General features: G+C 48.9%; 1 protein-coding gene and 4 non-coding genes across 6 annotated transcripts in view; all 5 read right to left on the bottom strand.

The window, feature by feature from the left end:
• LOC123790751 (uncharacterized) overlaps positions 1-20,617 on the bottom strand; it is a 194,927-nt gene that overhangs the window by 40,216 nt on the left and 134,094 nt on the right. For both annotated transcript variants that reach the window (XM_087856726.1, XM_087856727.1), the window contains 8 exons: positions 18,173-18,676; positions 16,840-16,914; positions 15,876-16,018; positions 13,386-13,530; positions 10,695-10,837; positions 2,224-2,356; positions 735-933; positions 69-184 (listed from right to left, as the gene is read on the bottom strand). The gene's annotated coding sequence lies outside the window, so the exon portion shown is untranslated. The remainder of the gene's footprint in view (positions 1-68; positions 185-734; positions 934-2,223; positions 2,357-10,694; positions 10,838-13,385; positions 13,531-15,875; positions 16,019-16,839; positions 16,915-18,172; positions 18,677-20,617) is intronic.
• On the bottom strand, positions 10,417-10,509 carry LOC123790862 (small nucleolar RNA SNORD116). The gene has a single exon (XR_006779235.2). It is a non-coding gene; the product is annotated as a small nucleolar RNA SNORD116 (small nucleolar RNA).
• Positions 13,109-13,201, bottom strand: LOC123790860 (small nucleolar RNA SNORD116). The gene has a single exon (XR_006779233.1). It is a non-coding gene; the product is annotated as a small nucleolar RNA SNORD116 (small nucleolar RNA).
• LOC123790861 (small nucleolar RNA SNORD116) lies at positions 15,598-15,690 on the bottom strand. Its single transcript, XR_006779234.1, has one exon. It is a non-coding gene; the product is annotated as a small nucleolar RNA SNORD116 (small nucleolar RNA).
• On the bottom strand, positions 18,255-18,347 carry LOC123790863 (small nucleolar RNA SNORD116). Its single transcript, XR_006779236.1, has one exon. It is a non-coding gene; the product is annotated as a small nucleolar RNA SNORD116 (small nucleolar RNA).

Below are 20,617 nucleotides of genomic sequence, written 5' to 3'. Positions count from 1 at the left end.
CCAATGATAAATACTAAAAAATAACCTAAATATTAAATAATAAATTTTATTAAAAATTGTAAAGTTACCTCTGGAGTGCACTGCTCTGATTATTCCCATGGAAAAGAACTGGAAGCAATGATAAAATCAGTAGTTCATTGGAACAGTGGTAGAAATTTCATCCAATTCCAATACCGTTTATAATCTACAAAATATACTGGGAAATTAGAAAAGTTGACAAACAAAACCACCATAATTGAAAGTTTACTAATAACAGGTTATAAAAAATAAACCATAGATATTCACTTGACTCTCTATATAACAAGAAGAATTATGTTAACTACTTGAAACAGGGCAGTGTTGAAGGTCACAAGACCTTGGTCTCAAAGTTTCCCCAAATGGCCTCCATCAGCATTGGGCATTAAAACTAGGATCTCCCTTTAACACTAACTATGAAACCTACTAATAAAATATGAATATTAGGCAATAAAATCTACCTAAAACATCAAGAATTGAAAATGCAATCATTGTATAATTAAAAATGTCTAGTGCAGCATCTACTTGAGTCCACAGCCCAAATGTCTAGAACATTTCTGTTTGGGTGACAAGGGGAAACATAGTATTCTAATTCTTGTGACCTCATCAGCAAGGAAATTAAAACATCCTCTAAGATATTTTGACAAATAGAAGCTACTCTTCAATTTCTATATTGCTTTTATTTAAGAGATAAAGAAGTAAAGACTCATATCCTTTACCTTGATTACCCAGTCAATCTCAGCCAATTGCTCTTCACCCTAAAGATTCTTGCATGTAATAAAAATGTGTGAATAGCTCAAAGGTAGGCATAACCATTTACCACCGGTCTCTCTCATCACATGCTGGTTCTCCAGGGTCTGGTTACAACAAATGTATGGATGCTGCTATCCAAGTACTCAAAAAGTTGCCATGTCATTCCTAAATCAGAAATTGAAAAGATCTTTGTATAATTTATTACCTTAATATATGCAGTCAGGGTAGAATTCAATTACCATAGTCCCTACTAGTCATACCAGCTGACCAAACTGAACCGCCCTCACATTTTGCCTAGCATGATCTCTTGTGCTAGACCTCAGTTTACAGAAGTGACTATGTCACTCATTTTGTTCAGACCCCAATAATAAAAGATCTAAGGACATTTGTTTTTTAAAAAAATCATGAAAAATGCTCCACATCACTAGCCATCAGGGAAATACAAATCAAGACCACAGTGAGATAGCATCTTACACCAGTTAGAATGTCAAAAATTAACAAAACAAGAAACAATAAATGTTGGAGAGGATGTGGAGAAAGGGGAACACTCCTACACTGTTGGTGGGAATGCACGCTGTTTCAGCCACTTTAAAAAACAGTATGGAGGTTCCTCAAGATATTAAAAATAGAGCTACCCTATGACCCAGCAATTGCAGTACTAGGAATTCACCCCCAAAGATACAGATATAGTGAAAAGAAGGGCCACATGCACCCCAATGTTCAAAACAGCATTGTCCACAATAGCCCAACTATGGAAGGAGCCAAGATGCCCTTCAACAAACAAATGGATAAAGAAGATGTGGTCTACCTATACAATGGAATATTATTCAGCCATCAGAAAAAATGAATACCCACCATTTGCATCGACATGGATGGAACTGGAGGGGATTATGTTAAATGAAATAAACCAAGCAGAGAAAGACAATTATCGTATGGTTTCACTCATATATGGAACATAAGCAATAGCACAGAGGACCTTAGAGGAAAAGAGGGAAATCTGAAGGGGAAGAAATCAGAGAGGGAGACAAACCATGAGAGACTATGGACCCTGGGAAATGGACTGAGAGTTTCAGAGGGGAGGGGGCTGGGAGGAGGGGGTAACAGGGTGATGGGTATTAAGGGTATTAAGGATGAGCAGTGGGTGTCATACATAACTAAAAACTAATGATGTACTATACAGTGGCTAACTGAACATAATACAAAAAATTAAAAATAAAATAAACTTAATGGTTGAAAAGAAAAAAAAATCGTGATCCTGATATATGTGGCAGACACTGAGCACTCCAGATTATTTCACCCTGGGACACACTAACCCATAGTATTCACTCATGGAGACTAGTCATCACAGATAATGATCCAGCCTCATGGCTGACTAGCACAGCAGAGTCTTATTATAGTAGGAGTGTTAGAGTGTCTTAAAGAGAAATGTCAGTATTTTCAAGATGAAATGCTTACTGGTGGTAGAATTTCTACTGGATCTTGAGGAATAAGATGGTAGAATCAGTCCCAATATTTTCTTCCTTGTCACATTTCAAGAGGAAGGGATAATTTTTTATTCATATGAAACCAGGTTTTAGTTTACATTGACCTGTGAAAATAGAGTAAAAATAGGAAAATATAAGAAGTATACATGTCCATTTGTCAACCACAGAAAAGACTGTATTGTTCATTACATACCTGCACATAAAATATACTAATTTACTACTCTATTAGGATTTTTCTGATATTATTCCTGGAAATAAATGAAACAGAATCCCCAGATGACTTCACAAATTATTAAACACCACATTTGTTAGTTTCACAGAACTTTTGCAAAACCAATTATATTATTAAATAGTTTAAAAAAGGAGGGCACTTGCTGTGATGAGCACCGGATGTTGAATGAAACTGTTGAATCAATATAGTGTACACCTGAAACTGATAATACACTGTATGTTAACTAACTGGAATATAAATAAAAACTTAGGATTTTGATGGATATCTGTCTCACATTGAGGTCTTTCATCCATTTTGAGTTTATCTTTGTGTATGGTGTAAGAGAATTGTCGAGTTTCATTCTTCTGTATTTAGCTGTCCAATTTTCCCAGCACCATTTAAGGGACTGTCTTTTTTCCATTGGATGTTTTTTCCTGATTTATTGAAGATTATTTGACCATAGAGTTGAGGGTCCATATCTTGGCTCTCTATTCTGTTCCACTGATTTATCTTTTTTTTTTTTTTTTTTTTTGCCAGTACCACACTGTCTTAGAGATCACAGCTTTGTAATATAGAATGAAATCAGGCAACGTGATGCCTCCAGTTTTTTGTTTTTTTTTTCTTTTTCAACATTTCCTTGGCGATTCAGGGTCTTTTATGGTTCCATACGAATTTAAGATTGTTTGTTCCAGCTCTTTGAAAAACAGGAAACCATCAAAATCCTAGAGGAGAACATAGGCAGTAACCTCTTTGACATTGGCCTCAGCAACTTCTTTCAAGACACATCTCCAAAGGCAAGGGAAACAAAAGCAAAAATGAACTTTTAGGACTCCGTCAAGATAAAAAGCTTCTGCATTGCAAAGGAAACAGTCAACAAAACAAAGAGGAAACCCACGGAATGAGAGAAGATATTTGCAAATGACACTACAGATAAAGGGCTGGTATCCAAGATCTACAAAGAACTTCTCAAACTCAACACCCCAAAAAAAATAATCAAGTCAAAAAATGGGCAGAAGACATGAACAGACAATTCTCTAAAGAAGACATACGAATGGCTAACAGACACATGAAAAAATGTTCAAAATCATTAGCCATCAGGGAAATTCAAATCAAGACCACACTAAGATACCACCTTACACCAGTTAGAATGGCAAAAATTAACAAAACAGAAAACAACAAATGTTGGAGAGGATGTGGAGAAAGGGGAACCCTCTTACACTGTTGGTGAGAATGCAAGTTGGTACAGCCACTTTGGAAAACAGTTAGTAGGTTCCTCAAAAAGTTAAAAATAGAGCTACCCTATAACCCAGCAATTGCACTACTGGGTATTTACCCCAAAGATACAGATGTAGTGTAAAGAAGGTCCACACACACCCCAATGTTCGTAGCAGCAATGTCCACAATAGCCAAACTGTGGAAGGAGCAGAGATGCCCTCCAACAGATGAATAGATAAAGAACATGAGGTCTATATATACAATGGAATATTACTCAGCCATCAGAAAGAATGAACACCCACCATTTGCATCAACATGGATGGAACTGGAGGGGATTATGTTAAATGAAATAAATCAAGCAGAGAAAGACAATTATCATATGGTTTCACTTACATGTGGAACATAAAGAATAGCATGGAGGACATTAGGAGAAGAAAGAAAAAAATGACGGGTGGGAAATCAGATGGGGAGACAAACCATGAGAGACTATGGACTCTGGGAAACAAACTGAGGGTTTCAGAAGGGAGGAGGTGGGGGGATGGGTTAGCCTGGTGATGGGTATTAAGGAGAGTATGTATTGCAATGAATGCTGGGTGTTATACGCAAACCATGAATCATGGAACATTACATCAAAAACTAATGAAGTACTGTATGGTGACTAACATAGAATAATAATAATAATAATAAATACTTAAAAAATAAATGAGTGATCCATGAAAAATAGATTTATTAAAAATTGTAATGCTACCTTTGGAAATCAGTGTTCTGATCATTTCTAGAAAGGGAAATTTGTAAAAGTAAAAACCTCAACACTTCCAATGGTGTGGAAGGAAAAATTTCAAGCACTTAAAATGTCATTTCCAACAAATAATGCTTGGGGGAAGGTAGGGAAGTTGAAAATAAAACCTTCTTAATTGAATATTTACAATTAGTAGGTTCCCAGGAATTAAGTATATATATGCATGTAACAACCTACATGACAAGAAAATTATACTCACTCCTTGAAACAGAGTAGCATAGAAAGTCTTTTATTTAGAAGACACTGGTGTCAAAGTTTCCCCAATTATCCCCCTCAGCATCATTCATTATGACTATAATTCACCTTTAAATACATATAAAATTGGCTGAAGAAATATTAGCCAGTGAAATCTATCTTGATTACCAAAAATGATAAATTTATTTATTTTATTATTTAAAAAATGTTTCATGTACCATCTACCTGAACCCTTTACTCAAATGTCTAGAAAATTGCCCCCAGGATGATAGGAAGAAAAAAAAAAGCTATTCCACTTCCTGTAACTGTATCATCAGTCTCATTAAAATACATTCTCAAACATTCAAAGGAATAAAAACAACTCTACAATTACCATCTGTTTGTTTTACTTAAGAGATAAAGGCCACCCCTTCAGTATTCCCTTCCTTCTCCTACCAATCTCCCTGCTATTCCTTATGTTCCACAGATGAGTTAAACCATATGATAATTGTCTTTCTCTGCTTGACTTATTTCACTTAGCATAATCTCCTCCAGTACGGTCCAGGGGGGTAAACAGAAAGGGGAATGAACCACGAGAGACTATGGACTCTGGGAAACAAACTTAGGGTAGGTTTCAGAGGGGAGGAGGGTAGGGGATTGGGATAGGCCAGTGATGGGTATTAAGGAGGGCACGTGTTGCATGGAGCACTGGTTGTTATATGCAAACAATGAATCACAGAACACTACATCAAAAACTAAGGATGTACTGTATGGTGATGAACATAACGCAATAAAATTTTTTTTTAAAAAGGGATAAAGGCCAAATAAGACTTATAAGTTTTTTCAAATAGGCACTCTAATAGACCTCAATAGACAGCTTCTCATCCAGAAGACTGTGTCATCTAAGAAAATAGCATTGATATCTTAAGGGTACGTACAGCCATTTTCCACTGAGTTATTACTCATGTGTTGGTTCTCCATGGTCTGTTTACTATGAGTATATGGAAACTATCCATGAAGCAAATAAAATGTTGCCATTTTACCCAACAATTAGATATTTATGGACTAGACAATTAATTTCCCTTAATTTATGCAATCAGGTAGCTTTCAACTACCTTGTTAGTACTACTACCTCACCAATTGACTTCTCCACACAGTTTTTGCCTTGCATGGTCCCTATGCTGGAGCTCAGTTTATAGAAGTGATTTGTTACCCATTTTGTTCAGATTTCTACAAGATCCATTTTTGAAGTCTTTACTGATATAGGCATATTTATAAAAGAGATATTTCGAATGAGATATGTGACAAACACTAGAGTAATCAGGATTCTATCACCCTAGGAAATGCTGACCCAGCCCCATGGCTGACTAACACAACCAGTCTTACTCGTATTGAGGTGTTATGATTCTCTAAGAGGAATGTCAGCACTTTCAAGACAAAATGCTTACTGATGTTAAAATTCCCAATGGCCCTTAAGGATGGGAGGCAGAATTATTCCCAATACTTTCCTTCATGCCATACATCAAGGAGAAAGAATAAACTCATATATATGAAACCCAGTTTTTGGTCCACACTTGCCTATGTAAAATTATAAATGTAGAAAGATAAAAGGTATATATGACCATTTGCCAAAATTGCATAAGACAAGAAGACTCACTGTGTACATTTATGTAAAAATATACTAATTTATTATTCCTCTAGGATGTTTCTGGTTATTCAAAGTAGAGGAAAGAGTAAAATCTGAAAAATAAAGGAGACTGAAGCTTCATATAACACAACAGATTATTCATGCTAATAACAGTTTGTTTTAACCAATTATCCACTAACTCAATTTAATTTTTGAATACTTAAAAATAATAAGACAACAGAGATACATAAATTTACTATAAACTGTGTGTTATATCAGAAGCATATTGTTTTGTTCCTTCCCAGATAAGGGAGCACTTCAAAATCAGCACTTTCATTGGTGCAGTGATGAGATTCCATGGAATTCTAATAGTATACCCAGTCTACAAAGTACATAGAAAATTAGAGTAGTTACAAAACAAAATTTTCCTAATGGAGTATTTAGTTATAAAAAGTTATAAGAATTCATAATGGATATTCACTGAACCTTCTGATGACAAGAATGATTGATCACAATTTTGATCAAAGTAGTACAGAAATAATTCTTTCTAAGATATTTTTCTCAAAATATCTCCAGCACACTCATGCAAAATCATGTATCGTAACTAGGGTGTCTCTCTAAACATATTAGAAACCCATTGATGATATATAAATGTGGCCAATGAAATTCATGGAAGAATCCAAGAATTTTAAATATAACCATCTCATATCTAAAAATGTTTAATCTATCCTGTAGTTAAAGCCATCACTTGAGGAAAGTATATGAAATTTCTTGCTCAGATTATAGAAAAAACAAAGAAAACAATGTGTAAACAACTGTTCCAATCATCTCTAGTGACTGGGATGATGAGCAAATTAAAATATACTATGAAGATTCCACATAGGTATCTACTTTCCAATTTAAATACAATTGTTCCACTTAATAGAAAATGGTAAGTAAAATTTCATAATATCTTTAGATTTTGATAATCTAATCACAATAGAGATACTGACCAGGACTCAGAAGATTCCTGACAACTCAAACATGTAAATAGATCAAATGTAGTCGCAAACATTTCTCATGGGACTCATTATTTAAGTGGTGGTTCCGCAGGGTCTATTTATGACTTATGTGTAGCTACTGGCAGCCAAGAGTTAATATTCTGCAATTGGTCATATAGACCTTTCTATAATCCATTTCCTCTAGCACATGCCAGTATGTTATTTTTCAAATACCACAGTACTGGTTTTGTGTTTTGTTTGTTTTTGGGGTTTTTTTTGGTAACACTTTGTGACCAAACTGAATTCCCCTCCACATCTTTGTTTAACATGACCCACGGGGTGGTCCTCAGCTCACAGAAGTTATTTTTGTTACTTACTTTGTTCATATTCCAAAAAGATCTATTTGTGGAGTCATCATTTATCCAGGAACATTTATAAAAGGGACCATCAGAATGAGATACGTGGCAGACACTGAGCATTCAAGATTCTGTTACCCTAGGAGATACTGATCCACACTAACTTGATCATGGAAACCAGAATCACTGATGACCTAGAGCTGATTAGAATAGCCAGAGTCTCATCATCATTGAAGTGGTACAATACCCTGGGAAGAATGTCAGGATCTTCGGGACAAAATGCTTACTGATGTGAGAATTCCCATTGGCCTTTGAATATATTTTGGCAGAACTACCCGAAGAGCTCCTTCATGTAATATGTCAAGGATAAACTCATATGAAACCCAATTCTGTTCATCTTAACTATAGTAATAAATACATATAAAAATGAAAATAATGTAATTTGTAAACCAAGCAAAGGATAGTAAAATTCACTGTGTACATTCATTTAAATTCAACTGTATTAATTAATTTATGTGGATAATTTTAAATATTTTAAGAAGAAAAGAGCAAAATTCTGGAAATAAAAGACAGAAAGCATGAATGACTCAGTAGATTATAATTCCTCATAGTATAAATAGAATGAGAAGAGAAAATCAACAGATACTAACAAAAGATTGAAAACCATGATGTGTTAGTCTCACAAAGATTTAAAATCAGTGATGATAAACATTTTTACCTTGTAACTACATGATCTGTGGAAACAAAATAAAATAAAGCTAACATCAGATAACAAAAAGAAATTGTAAAGAAAGAAAGAAAAAAGAAAGAAAGAAAGAAAGAAAGAAAGAAAGAAAGAAAGAAAGAAAGAAAGAAAGAAAAAGGAGGGTGGAGGCACTAGGCCATGCCACTACCGTGATAGGGCCTGAAAGAAAAAGAAACTTTAAAAATGATACAAAAACTTCACAGAATAGGCTCATTATGAGGTTGACAAAACAGGAAGACATTAAATGAACCTAGTATGAATCAACAGAGTTTATCCAATCTTGGAAAAAAGAACTTAGTCTAAAAACATTGACAAAATTAAAATGTGATAAGAAATTAAGAATCTCAATATGACCTTATTAGAAAACATGATAACATAATGAAAGTCAAACAGATAACTAAATTAGTAGTATTAACCTAAAAATTATTCATTTGACATTTCAGTAACAAAAGGACATTTGGAAAACAAATGAGAAAAGGTTCAATTCCATTAACATTTTACAAATAACTGACAATGGAAAATCATAGAAGGATATGTTTGTGTGTAAGTAGAAAGTGAAATATGAGTGATATTCATCGACTCAAAATATATTAGTTATATAAAGCTTCCTGTACTTACAATGAGTAATCACATATGTGAAGACTAATGACTACCAATAGGGGAATGTGAGTTTGACACACTTGTACAACCTAAATATAAGAGATACACTTCAGTAAAATCCACTACCTTCCATGGAAACTAAAAGAGTTATTGAGTATACTGTTCCAAGTACAAATTTTAAGAAATGTGGACAGACAACCTGAGGTACCATTCAAAAGAACTGCACTTGAAAGACAGAACAAGACCACAAAAAAATGACACTGTGATCATCAAAAGTGGCATCTCAGGAATGATAGCAATTGAAGTAAGATGATGACTTGAACTGTACGAAGATATTTAAAAGCACAGTTAATAAGAAAAACACAATGCAATATGTTCCATTGGAAAAAAAATGCAAAAAGGATTGGAAAATTTCAATGCCAAGATATTTAGAAAAAAAATATTTCATAAAAGTAATTCATTTTGCTAAATGATTCACATCTTAATTGGGGAATATCAATAATATGATGTGAAATCAAACCTAAAACACAAATATATAAACAAAAGTATCATGGAAGGAAGGCAAAATTAACACAAAAAAGCCTGAAGAACTAAACTATGGACAATTTCTAAGAAATAAGAGAATAAACTTCATATATGGAATCAGGAAAAGGAAAACCACAAAACAAAAAAATGTGTAGGATACACAAAGGAAGAGGACAAAAAAACACAAAACACAATGACATAAGTAGCATGTTAAAAAAATTAAAAACAAAGAATCAATAATACTATAATCCTACCTAAGGGGGTAAAGACAACACTCAGACTAAAAAAATAAAAATATTTTTTTTAAGGGAAAAAAGGAAAAAAGATGCAAATAAATGCACTCCTACATGAGGCTATCACTCAGGGAGGACACTCAATTAGCTAAACGACCCAAACCCCAAGGCCACTAGATTTATGTAGCCAAACAAAACCGGGAAACTACAGAGCAAGATACATGCCATAGGCCACGGAGCAGTTGAGGATGAAACCTCACCCAGTAAGGCACAGGACCCTTGTCCTCACCTAGTCCAAAACCTCTCTGCCCTGGAGCGGACAAGGCACAAGGGTACGGGGGCAGCGGGGGCAAGGGAGGAGCAGGGGCAGGTCCTAGGGCCAGGGTCGGGGAAGGGGTGAGCGGTGGCGAGGAGAGCCTCAGTGACTCCAGGGCAGCTCGCATGTGGGAGATGTGCTAAGACGACCATCACCCACACCCTCCACAGCTGCTCTAGGAGCAGCCAGACCTTTACGCCCAGGCGGCCCGGGGACCCACGCCCAGTCCCCTATGGGTGGGGGCGGGACTCCCTCCACCGCTGAGAATTTCCCAGGCCTCAGAGAGGAGTGCCTTCCAAACCTGGCACACACTCGCAGCTACCAGCAAAGCTATGGCACCGTGTGTGTCCCTCACTCTGAGTTCCTGGGTGGAGCCACGTGCTGGACCTCAGTTCCGATGAGGACGACGGTAGGGACTGTCACTCATTTTGTTCAGATTTCCAAGGAATGCATTTGTAGGGAGTCATCATCGATCCGAGCACGTTTGAGGGCATGCAATGTTAAAAGTGCCGGGCTCCAGCCTGGGACAGCCAGTGAGTTCAGACATGTCAGCCCTCGCGAGAACCCAGGACCAAGCCACCAGGCGGCGAAGGGAGCCATCCTTGTCCAAGGAGGAAGCCGGATAGGCCCCAGTTGGTTGTGGCAGAGGAGAGCCGCTTACCACTTACACTGGTGACTGCCACGTGACCGCAGCCAACACAGCCCGCATCTCCGGGGCGCTCTCGCCTGGCACGCGGGGCTTGGCGGATCAGGCAGAATGGTGCTCGCCGACGGTCACAGACACCAGCATCAAGCCAACTCCACCTGGGAAGTGGGGAGGAGAGACAGGTGCGCCTCTGTATCACAGAGGGGCATCTGGGGATCGCTGGCAGTGCCACGTGGCGGGGATATGCTGCTCTGTCTCTCCCTACGATCCCGGGGCTCCTCCCGTGCCTGCGGACACCCACATGTGGATCCGTGGCAGCATGGGGGCGCAGGCTAGGGGGTGGACAGCTGGAGGGAACGATGGGCAGAAGGGGAAGGGGTTGCCGGAAGGGGAGGTGGAAGGCTGTGGGCAGGGAGGAGGAGCCTGGACACAGAGTGATGGAATGGAAATGAGGCCCCAGTCCACGTACCGCATCACCACTCTCCTACCTGTGGTCCGCTCGACCCTAGGGGCATCTTGCCCACCTTGCCCTCCCTCAAGTCTTTGTTCTGACCCGGAGCACCTCCGCCCAACAGCCACGGTCCCCCTCGGAGAGAGCCGGCACACTCCAGACACATACCAGTCCCCAGAGTGAGGTGCACGCCTTGCGGGCACAAAACGGCATCGGCAAGCTAGCCCAAGGGAACTGCCCTCAGTTCAAGGGCAACCGCCCCAGGGGCAGTAGGCCAGGGCCTTCCGGGGAGGACGCTTCTGGGCGAGGGCCAAGGGGGCACAAGTGGCCTCCCACAGCAGGCCACGACGCGCTCACGGCCACCCATGCTCCTGCCCTCCCTGCCGCGGCCAGATCCCAACCCTTGCTCCATACAGAAAGCCCAAGCAGGGCTCAAGAGACCCCAGTTGCTGAGGTGCCAACGACAAACCCATCTGGCAGGAGGTCACCTCCCACCAGTTTGGGTGGGCTCCAGAGCAGGGCCTGTACAGGCACTGACCTTATTCTCTCAGGCCACTGGCATGTCAGCCTGTGTTCCAGTGTCACCCACGGAGGCCTGCGTCATGGCCCAATCCTACCCAGGGACGACACGACCCACAGGAGCCTGAGCCTTTGACCGGCAGCACTGACCTGCCTACGAACATGACCCAGCCCTCCCTAGGGCTGGGGTGCCCACCTTGGCCACAAACACACACACACAAGAACCATTTGTGGGTGTGGCCACAGGGCAGAAAGTCCTGGCAACGAGGTCCCTGATCCCGCAGCCTCGCCTGCCCCTAGTTTAAGAGCCATTCTCGTGACACATTTCCCCACCCCCCCACCCCCGGATTTCGCCAGGTGGAGCCCGCTGCCCTCCAGCAAAAACCCAAAGTTCTGGAGATGCTTATGTGGGCCGGCTTCCCACCCTGAAGCAGCCTCTCTGTGAGCCCATTTACTGCCATGCCAGTGGAGGATGGGTGTGGAGAGGAAGGCAGGGCGGTGAAAAGGCATTGGCTTCCAGATTCCACCTGCCAGGTTTCAGGACCCCGGCGGGGCACCACCAAGACTCCCAGGCACTGCCGCCTCTACCCACAATGAAACGTGTCACACCTGCAGTGGACAGGTGCCCTGCCGTCCCTGGCTCACCGTCACCAAGGCACCCCTCCCTCCCGCCAGCTTGCGGCCAGGGGACACCTGGCCCAGTGAGGGATCACCCTGCCTCCAAACCCAAGTCCCACTACCCAGTTGTTCCTGGGATGACGCTTCTAGCTGCCTCTCTCTCTGACGAAGCTTTGCCCACAACCCCCTCTGCCGCGGGCAATGGCCTTTGGCCTCACCCCAAGTGCCCATAAGCAAACCAACTACTGTGGCCTCGGCCCATGGGTGGATTCTCTTGCCCAGGACATGCGGGTAGCGCAGCTGACCTCCCCAGCCCCGAAGCACTCAGAGCCAGGAGTACCACTACAGCATTACACGTGCCCTCTGCCACAGAGCAGCTGGGGAGGAAGGCTGCCCTGACCCGGGGCCCAGGGCCCGGGGCTCTTCTCCTGTCCCATGTCCATAACCTCTCTGCCCTGGAGCAGATAAGGCACAAGGGTACGGGGGCAGCGGGGGCAAGGGACATTGGTTGGAGGCAGGCCTTCGGCCGTGGTAGGGGTGAGCGGTGGCAGGGAGAGCCTCAGTGACTCCAGGGCAGCCCGCATGTAGGTGGCGTACTAAGCCAACCTCCGACACCCACACCCTCCCGGGGTGCACTGGGAGCGGTCAGGCCATTGCACTCAGGCAGCCTGGGTCGCTGCACCCAGTCCCCTATGGATGGGGGCAGGTCTCCCTCCACCTCTGAGACCCCCGGGCCTCTGAGAGGGGTGACTTCCAAACCTGGTGCACACTCGCAGCTACCAGCAAAGCTATGGCACCGCGTGTGTCCCTCACTCTGAGTTCCCGGGTGGAGCCACGTGCTGGACCTCAGTTCCGATGAGGACGACGGTAGAGATTGTCACTCATTTTGTTCAGATTTCCAAGGAATGCATTTGTAGGGAGTCATCATCGATCCGAGCACGTTTGAGGGCACACAACGTTAAAAGTGCCGGGCTCCAGCCTGGGACGGCCAGTGAGTTCAGACATGTTGGCCCTTGCGAGAACCCAGGGCCAAGCACCGGGTGGCAAAGGGAGTCATCCTCGTCCAAGGAGGCAGCCGGATAGGCCCCGGTTGGTTGTGGCAGAAAACAGCTGCTTACCGCTTACTCCGGCGACTGCCATGTGACCACAGCCAACACAGCCCGCGTCTCCTGGCACGTCCTCGCCTGGCAGGCCGGGCTTGGAGGATCAGGCAGAATGGGGGCTCGCTGAGGGTCATGAACACTGGCGTCCAGTCAACTCCACCTGGGAAGTGGGGAGAAGAGACAGGTTCGCCTCAGCATGGCAGATGGGCCTGAGGGCATCACCCGGAGTGTCACGTGGCGGGGATATGCTGCTCTGCCTCTCCCTACGATCCTGGGGCTCCTCCCGTGCCTGCAGACAAATGTCCACACGTGCATGCATTGCAGCATAGGGACGCTGGGATAGGGGGTGGGGGGCTGGGCGGAAGGGGAGGAGGTCGCCCGAGGGGGAGGGGAGGTGGAAGTGTGTGAGCATGGCAGACCAGCTGCACACAGAGTGATGGAATGGAAATGAGGCTCCAGTCCACGCAACCCATCACCCGTCCCCTACCTGGGGTCCACTCGGCCCTAGAGGCATCTTGCCCACCTTGCCCTCCCTCAGTCTTTGTCCCAGCCCGGAGCACCTCCACCCAACAGCCACAGCCCCCCTCAAAGGGATCAGCACACTCCTGACACATACCTGTCCCCAGAGCAAGATGCACGCCGTGCAGACAAAAAACGGCATCGGCAAACTAGACCAAGGGAACTGCCCTCGGTTCAAGGGCAACTGCCACAGGAGGAGTGAGGCCGGGGCTTTCCGTGGAGGACCCTTCTGGGCCAAAGGCCAAGGGGGCACAAGTGGCCTCCCGCAGCTGGGCACGACGCGCTCACGGCCACCCACACTCCTGCCATCCCTGCCGCGGCCAGATGCCATCCCTTGCTCTATACAGAAACCCCAGCTGGGGCTCGAGAGACCCTAATTGCTGAGGTGCCAACGACAAACCCATCTGGCAGGAGGTCACCTCCCACCATTTCGGGCGGGCTCCAGAGCAGGGCCCGGGCAGACGCTGACCTCTTGCTCTCACGCCGCTAGCGTGTCAGCCCTCATCCCAGTGTCACCCATGGAGGCCTGCGTCATGGCCCGATCCTGCCCAGGGGTGACACGACCCACAGGAGCGCGATCCTTTGACCGGGAGCACTGATCCACCTACGAACACGACCCAGCTCTCCCTGGGGCTGGGGTGCCCACCTCAGCCCCAAGCACACGCACACAGGAACCGACGCGGTCCCTGATCCCGTAGCCTCACCTGCCCCTGGTCTAAGAGCCATACTCATGGCACGGTTCCCCATCCCCCCATCCCCAGATGACCAGGTGGTACCCACTGCCCTCTGCTGCAAACCCAACTTTCTGGGGATGCTCACGTGGGCCGGCTTTCCACAATGAAGCATCCTCTCCAGGAACCCATTCACTGCCATGCCAGCGAGGGGTGGGTATGGAGAGGAGGGCAGGATGGTAGAAAGGGCATTGGCGTCTAGACTCGACCTTCCAGCTTGCAGGACCCCGGCCGGGCACCACCAAGACGCCCAGGTGCTGCCACCCCTACCCACAATGAAATGCATCATATCCACAGTGGATGGGCGCCATGCCGCCCCTGGCTCACTGTCACCCAGGCAGCCCTCCTTCCCACCAGCTTGCAGCCAGGGGAGACCTGGCCCAGTGGGGGATCACCCAGCCTCCAAACCCCGCATCCCACTGGTGAGTCGTTCCTGGGACAACACTTCTAGTTGCCCCCCTCTCTGCTGAGGGCTCCCCCTCGCCACTCTCTCCACGGGCCACGGCCCTTGGCCTCACCACAGTGTGCCCATAAGCCAGCTGGGGAGGAAACCTGCCCTGATGGGGGCCTGGGGCCCTTCTCCTGTACCATGTCCAAAACCTCTATGCCCTGGAGCAGACAAGGCACAAGCGTAGAGGAGGAGCAGGGGCAGGGCCCAGGGCCAGGGTCGGACAAGGGGTGAGCGATGGCGGGGAGAGGCTCAGTGACTCTAGGGCAGCCCGCATGCGGGAGATGTGCTAAGTCGACCTCCATCACCCACACCCTCCACAGCCGCTCTAGGAGCACCCAGACCGTTGCGCCCAGGCGGCCCAGCGCCCAGTCCCCTGTGGGTGGGGGTGGGACTCCCTCCACCGCTGAGAATTTCCCGGGCCTCTGAGAGGGGTGACTTCCAAACCTGGTGCACACTCGCAGCTACCAGCAAAGCTATGGCACCGCGTGTGTCCCTCACTCTGAGTTCCCGGGTGGAGCCACGTGCTGGACCTCAGTTCCGATGAGGACGACGGTAGGGACTGTCACTCATTTTGTTCAGATTTCCAAGGAATGCATTTGTAGGGAGTCATCATCGATCCGAGCACATTTGAGGGCACGCAACGTTCAAAGTGCCGGGCTCCAGCCTGGGACGGCCAGTGAGTTTAGACACGTCGGCCCTCGCGAGAACCCAGGGCCAAGCCACCAGGTGGCGAGGGGAGCCATCCTTGTCCAAGGAGGCAGCCGGATGGACCCCGGTAGGTTGTGGCAGAGGAGAGGCGCTTACCGCTTATGCTGGTGACTGCCACGTGACTGCAGCCAACACAGCCCGCGTCTCCCGGGGGGCTCTCGCCTGGCATGCAGGGCTTGGTGGATCAGGCAGAATGGGGCTTGCAGATGTTCACGGACACCGGCATCATGCCGCTCCACCTAGGAAGTGGGGAGGAGAGACAGGTGCGCCTCAGCATGGCAGACGGGTCTGTGCACATCGCTGTCAGTGCCATGCAGAGGAGATATGCTGCTCTGCCTCTCCCTACGATCCCGGGGCTCCTCCCGTGCCTGCAGACAGATACCCACATGCGGATCCTTCGCACCATGGGGGCGCAGGCAAGGGAGTGGGCAGCTGGAGGGAATGGTGGGCAGAAGGGGTGGGGTCACCAGAGGGGGAGAGGGAGGCGGAAGGGTATGGGCAGGGAGGACCAGCCTGGACACAGAGTGATGGAATGGAAATGAGGCCCCAGTCAATGCACCCCATCAGCGCTTTCCTACCTGTGGTTGGCTCGACCCCAGGGGCACCTCGCCGACCTTGCCCTCCCTCAGGCTTTTTCCTGGCCCGGAGCACCTCTGCCCAACAGCCACGGATCCCCTCAGGCACATACCCATCCCCAGAGTGAGGTGCATGCTGTGCGGGCAAAAAACGGCAACGGCAACCTAGCCCAAGGGAACTGCCCTTGGTTCAAGGGCAACCGCCCCAGGGGCAGTGAGGCCAGGGCCTTCCAGGGAGGACCCTCCGGGGCCGAGGGCCGAGGGGGCACAAGTGGCCTCCCACAGCTGGCCATGACACGCTCACGGCCACCCACGCTCCTGCCCTCCCTGCCGTGGCCAGATCCCAACCCTTGCTCCATACAGAAAGCCCAAGCAGGGCTCAAGAGACCCCAGTTGCTGAGGTGCCAACGACAAACCCATCTGGCAGGAGGTCACCTCCCACCAGTTTGGGTGGGCTCCAGAGCAGGGCCCGTGCAGGCACTGACCTCATTCTCTCAGGCCGCTGGCCTGTCAGCCTGTGTTCCAGTGTCACCCACGGAGGTCTGCGTCACGGCCCAATCCTGCCCAGGGACGACACGAACCACAGGAGCCTGAGCCTTTGACTGGCAGCACTGACCTGCCTACGAACATGACCCAGCCCTCCCTGGGGCTGGGGTGCCCACCTTGGCCACAAACACATACATAAGAACCATTTGTGGGTGTGGCCACAGGGCAGAAAGTCCTGGCGATGTGGTCCCTGATCCTGCAACATCACCTGCCCCTAGTCCAAGACCCAATTTCGGGGCACGTTTCCCCACCCACCACCGCCGGATTTCGACTGGTGGTGCCCGCTGCCCTCCAGGTGCAACCCCAAAGTTCTGGGGATGCTTTTGTGGGCAGGCCTCCCACCCTGAAGCAGCCTCTCTGTGAACCCATTCACTGCCATGCCAGTGGAGGACGGATGTGGAGAGGAAGGCAGGGCAGTGAAAAGGCATTGGCTTCCAGATTCCACCTGCCAGGTTTCAGGACCCCGGCGGGGCACCACTAAGACTCCCAGGCACTGCCGTCTCCACACATAATGAAAAGTGTCACACCCACAGTGGACAGGTGCCCGGCCATCCCTGGCTCACCGTCACCCAGGCACCCCTCCCTCCCGCCAGCTTGCGACCAGGGGAGACCTGGCCCGGTGGGGGAACACCCCGCCTCCAAACACCGTGTCTCATTGTCAAGTCCTTCCGAGGACGATACTTCTAGCTGTCTCTCTCTCTGCTGAGGGACCCACCCCCCAACAAACCCCCCCACAAACTGCGGGCCACGGCCCTTTGACCTCAACTCCACGTGCATATAAGCCACCAACAACTGTGGCCAGGGCCCACGGGTGGACACTCTTCCCCAGGACATGTGGTCAGCGCAGATGACCTCCCCAGCCCCAAAGCACACAGTGCCTACCCTACAAACACAGCACGACACCTGTCCTGTGCCACGGGGCAGTTGGGGAGGAAACCTGCCCTACCCGGGACCAGGGGCCCCTCTCCTGTCCCTTGTCCTGGAGCTGACAAAGCACAACCGTACAGGAGGAGCAGGGGCCAGGCCCAGGGCTGGGGTCGGACAAGGGGTGAGCGATGGCAGGGAGAGGCTCAGTGACTCCAGGGCAGCCTGCACGCAGGTGGTGTGCTAAGACGACCTCCATCACCCACACCCTCCGCAGCCGCTCTAGGAGCAGCCAGACCGTTGCGCCCAGGCGGCCCGGGTCTCCGGGCCCAGTCCCCTGTGGGTGGGGGCAGATCTCCCTCCACCGCTGAGAATTTCCCAGGCCTCTGAGAGGGGTGACTTCCAAACCTGGTGCACACTCGCAGCTACCAGCAAAGCTATGGCACCGCGTGTATCCCTCACTCTGAGTTCCTGGGTGAAGCCACGTGCTGGACCTCAGTTCCGATGAGGACGACGGTAGGGACTGTCACTCATTTTGTTCAGATTTCCAAGGAATGCATTTGTAGGGAGTCACCATCGATCCGAGCACGTTTGAGGGCACGCAACGTTCAAAGTGCCGGGCTCCAGCCTGGGACGGCCAGTGAGTTCAGACATGTCGGCCCTCGCGAGAACCCAGGGCCAAGCCACCAGGCGGCGAGGGGAGCCATCCTTGTCCAAGGAGGAAGCCGGGTGGACGCCTGTCGGTTGTGGCAGAGGAGAGCAGCTAACCGCTTACGCCAGCGACGGCCACGTGACCGCAGCCAACAAAGTCCGTGTCTCCCGGGGCGCTCTCGCCTGGCACGCCGGGCTTGGCGGATCAGGCAGGATGGGGCTTGCAAATGTTCACGGACACCGGCGTCAAGCCAACTCCACCTGGGAAGTGGGGAGCAGAGACAGGTGCGCCTCAGCATGGCAGACGGGTCTGTGGGCATCACTGGCAGTGCCACGTGGCGGGGATATGCTGCTCTGCCTCTCCCTACGATTCTGGGGCTCCTCCCATGCCTGCAGACAGATACCCACACGCAGATACTTCGCAGCATGGGGGCGCAGGTTAGGGGGTGGGCAGCTGGAGGGAACGGTGGGCAGAAGGGGAGGGGACCCCGGAGGGTAAGGGGGAGGTGGAAGAGTGTGGGCAGGGAGGAGGAGCCTGGACACAGAGTGATGGAATAGGAATGAGGCCCCAGTCAACGCACCCCATCACCACTCTCCTACCCACGGTCGGCTCGACCCTAGGGGCATCTTGCCCACCTTGCCCTCCCTCAGTCTTTGTTCTGGCCCGGAGCACCTCTGCCCAACAGCCGCGGCTCCCCTCGGAGAGAGCCGGCACACTCCAGACACATACCCATCCCCAGAGTGAGGTGCACGCCGTGTGGGCCCAGAACGGCATCGGCAAGCTAGCCCAAGGGAACTGCCCTTGGCTCAAGGGCAACCGCCCCAGAAGCAGTGAGGCTGGGGCCTTCAAGGGAGGGTGCTTCAGTGCTGAGGGCCAAGGGGGCACAAGTGGCCTCCCACAGCTGGCCACGACACGCTCACGGCCTCCCACGCTCCTGCCCTCCCTGCCGCGGCCAGATCCCATCCCTTGCTCCATACAGAATGCCCAGCCAGGACTCTAGAGAACCCAATTGCTGAGGTGCCAACGACAAACCCATCTGTCAGGAGGTCACTTCCCACCAGTTGGGCAGGCTCCACAGCAGGGCCCGTGCAAGCGCTGACCTCAAGCTCTCACCCCACTGTTTTATCAATCTCCATCCCAGTGTCACCCACGGAAGCCTGTATCATTGCCCAATCCTTCCCAGGAGATGCACCACCCACTGGAGCCTGAGCCTGTGACCCGGAGCACTGGTCTGCCTTCGAACACGAACCAGCCCTCCCGGAGCTGGAGTGCCCACCTCGACCCCAAACAAACACACACGGGAATCATTTGTGGGACTAAGCACAGGGCAGAATGTCCCGTCGATGTGGTCCCTGAACCCACAGCCTCAAATGCCCCTAGTCAAGGAGCCATTCTCACAGCACTGTTCCCCACCGCCACAACCCCAGATTCTGCCAGGTGGTGCCCGCTGCCCTCCAGCTGGAATCCGAAAGATGTCTGCCGAGTCTTTATCTGGTACCCCCGAGTGAAAGCCCTTTGATTTCAAGTACTCATTACTGGCATGAAGAAAGGAAGATCTCCAGGGCCAAGATGGACTAAGCCAGCTGATGCAGACCTGGCCGGCCGGCGAGCCATTGCTAACGCATCACTCCGGGACTGTGCGAAGACGCCCCCAAGGTGCCACTCTTCAGGGATGCAGATACCACGGACACACTGGACAGGGACCCAGGCGCCGGACAAAGGCACGAGGAAGACAATCATCAGTTGGCCGCCCCGACCCGGAAAGGGCGGGGTGGGGCTCCCACAACCCACGGAGCCGTGACGGGCTGTGTCGGAACACACCCAGAGCCTAGCGCCACGCAGGTGCGTGGAATCAACCCGCCTGTGGTCTTTCCCCGTCCCTGACATTCCTGTCTAGGCTAGGGGCAACTCTGTGGCTCCACTCTCTACCTGGGCCCACAGCACAGGCCCTGCGTGGCCACAGTGAGCACCACTGGGAGACATTCAGGCCCTGTCAAGGATAGCGGCCTGGCCTAGTGCCTATGCCCTCCTGCCAAACCCATGGGGCATTCCACGCACGTCATGGGGACCAAGGGCAAGGGCACCTATCACGGCTTGCCTGGCCCAGAGCTCTCCTTTGGATTCATGGCAGCTGCCGCCGCGAGGCTCCCAAAGCACACAACACCAGCAGCATTCCTTGAAGCGCCACCCTGGCCCCGTTG

Source organism: Ursus americanus, chromosome 28 (genome assembly GCF_024610735.1).
Source record: "Ursus americanus isolate L20-20 chromosome 28, mUrsAme1.1.p, whole genome shotgun sequence".
NCBI lineage: Eukaryota > Metazoa > Chordata > Mammalia > Carnivora > Ursidae > Ursus > Ursus americanus.
Note: the sequence above shows the minus strand (reverse complement) of the source record. Positions and strands in the feature narration are given on the sequence as shown.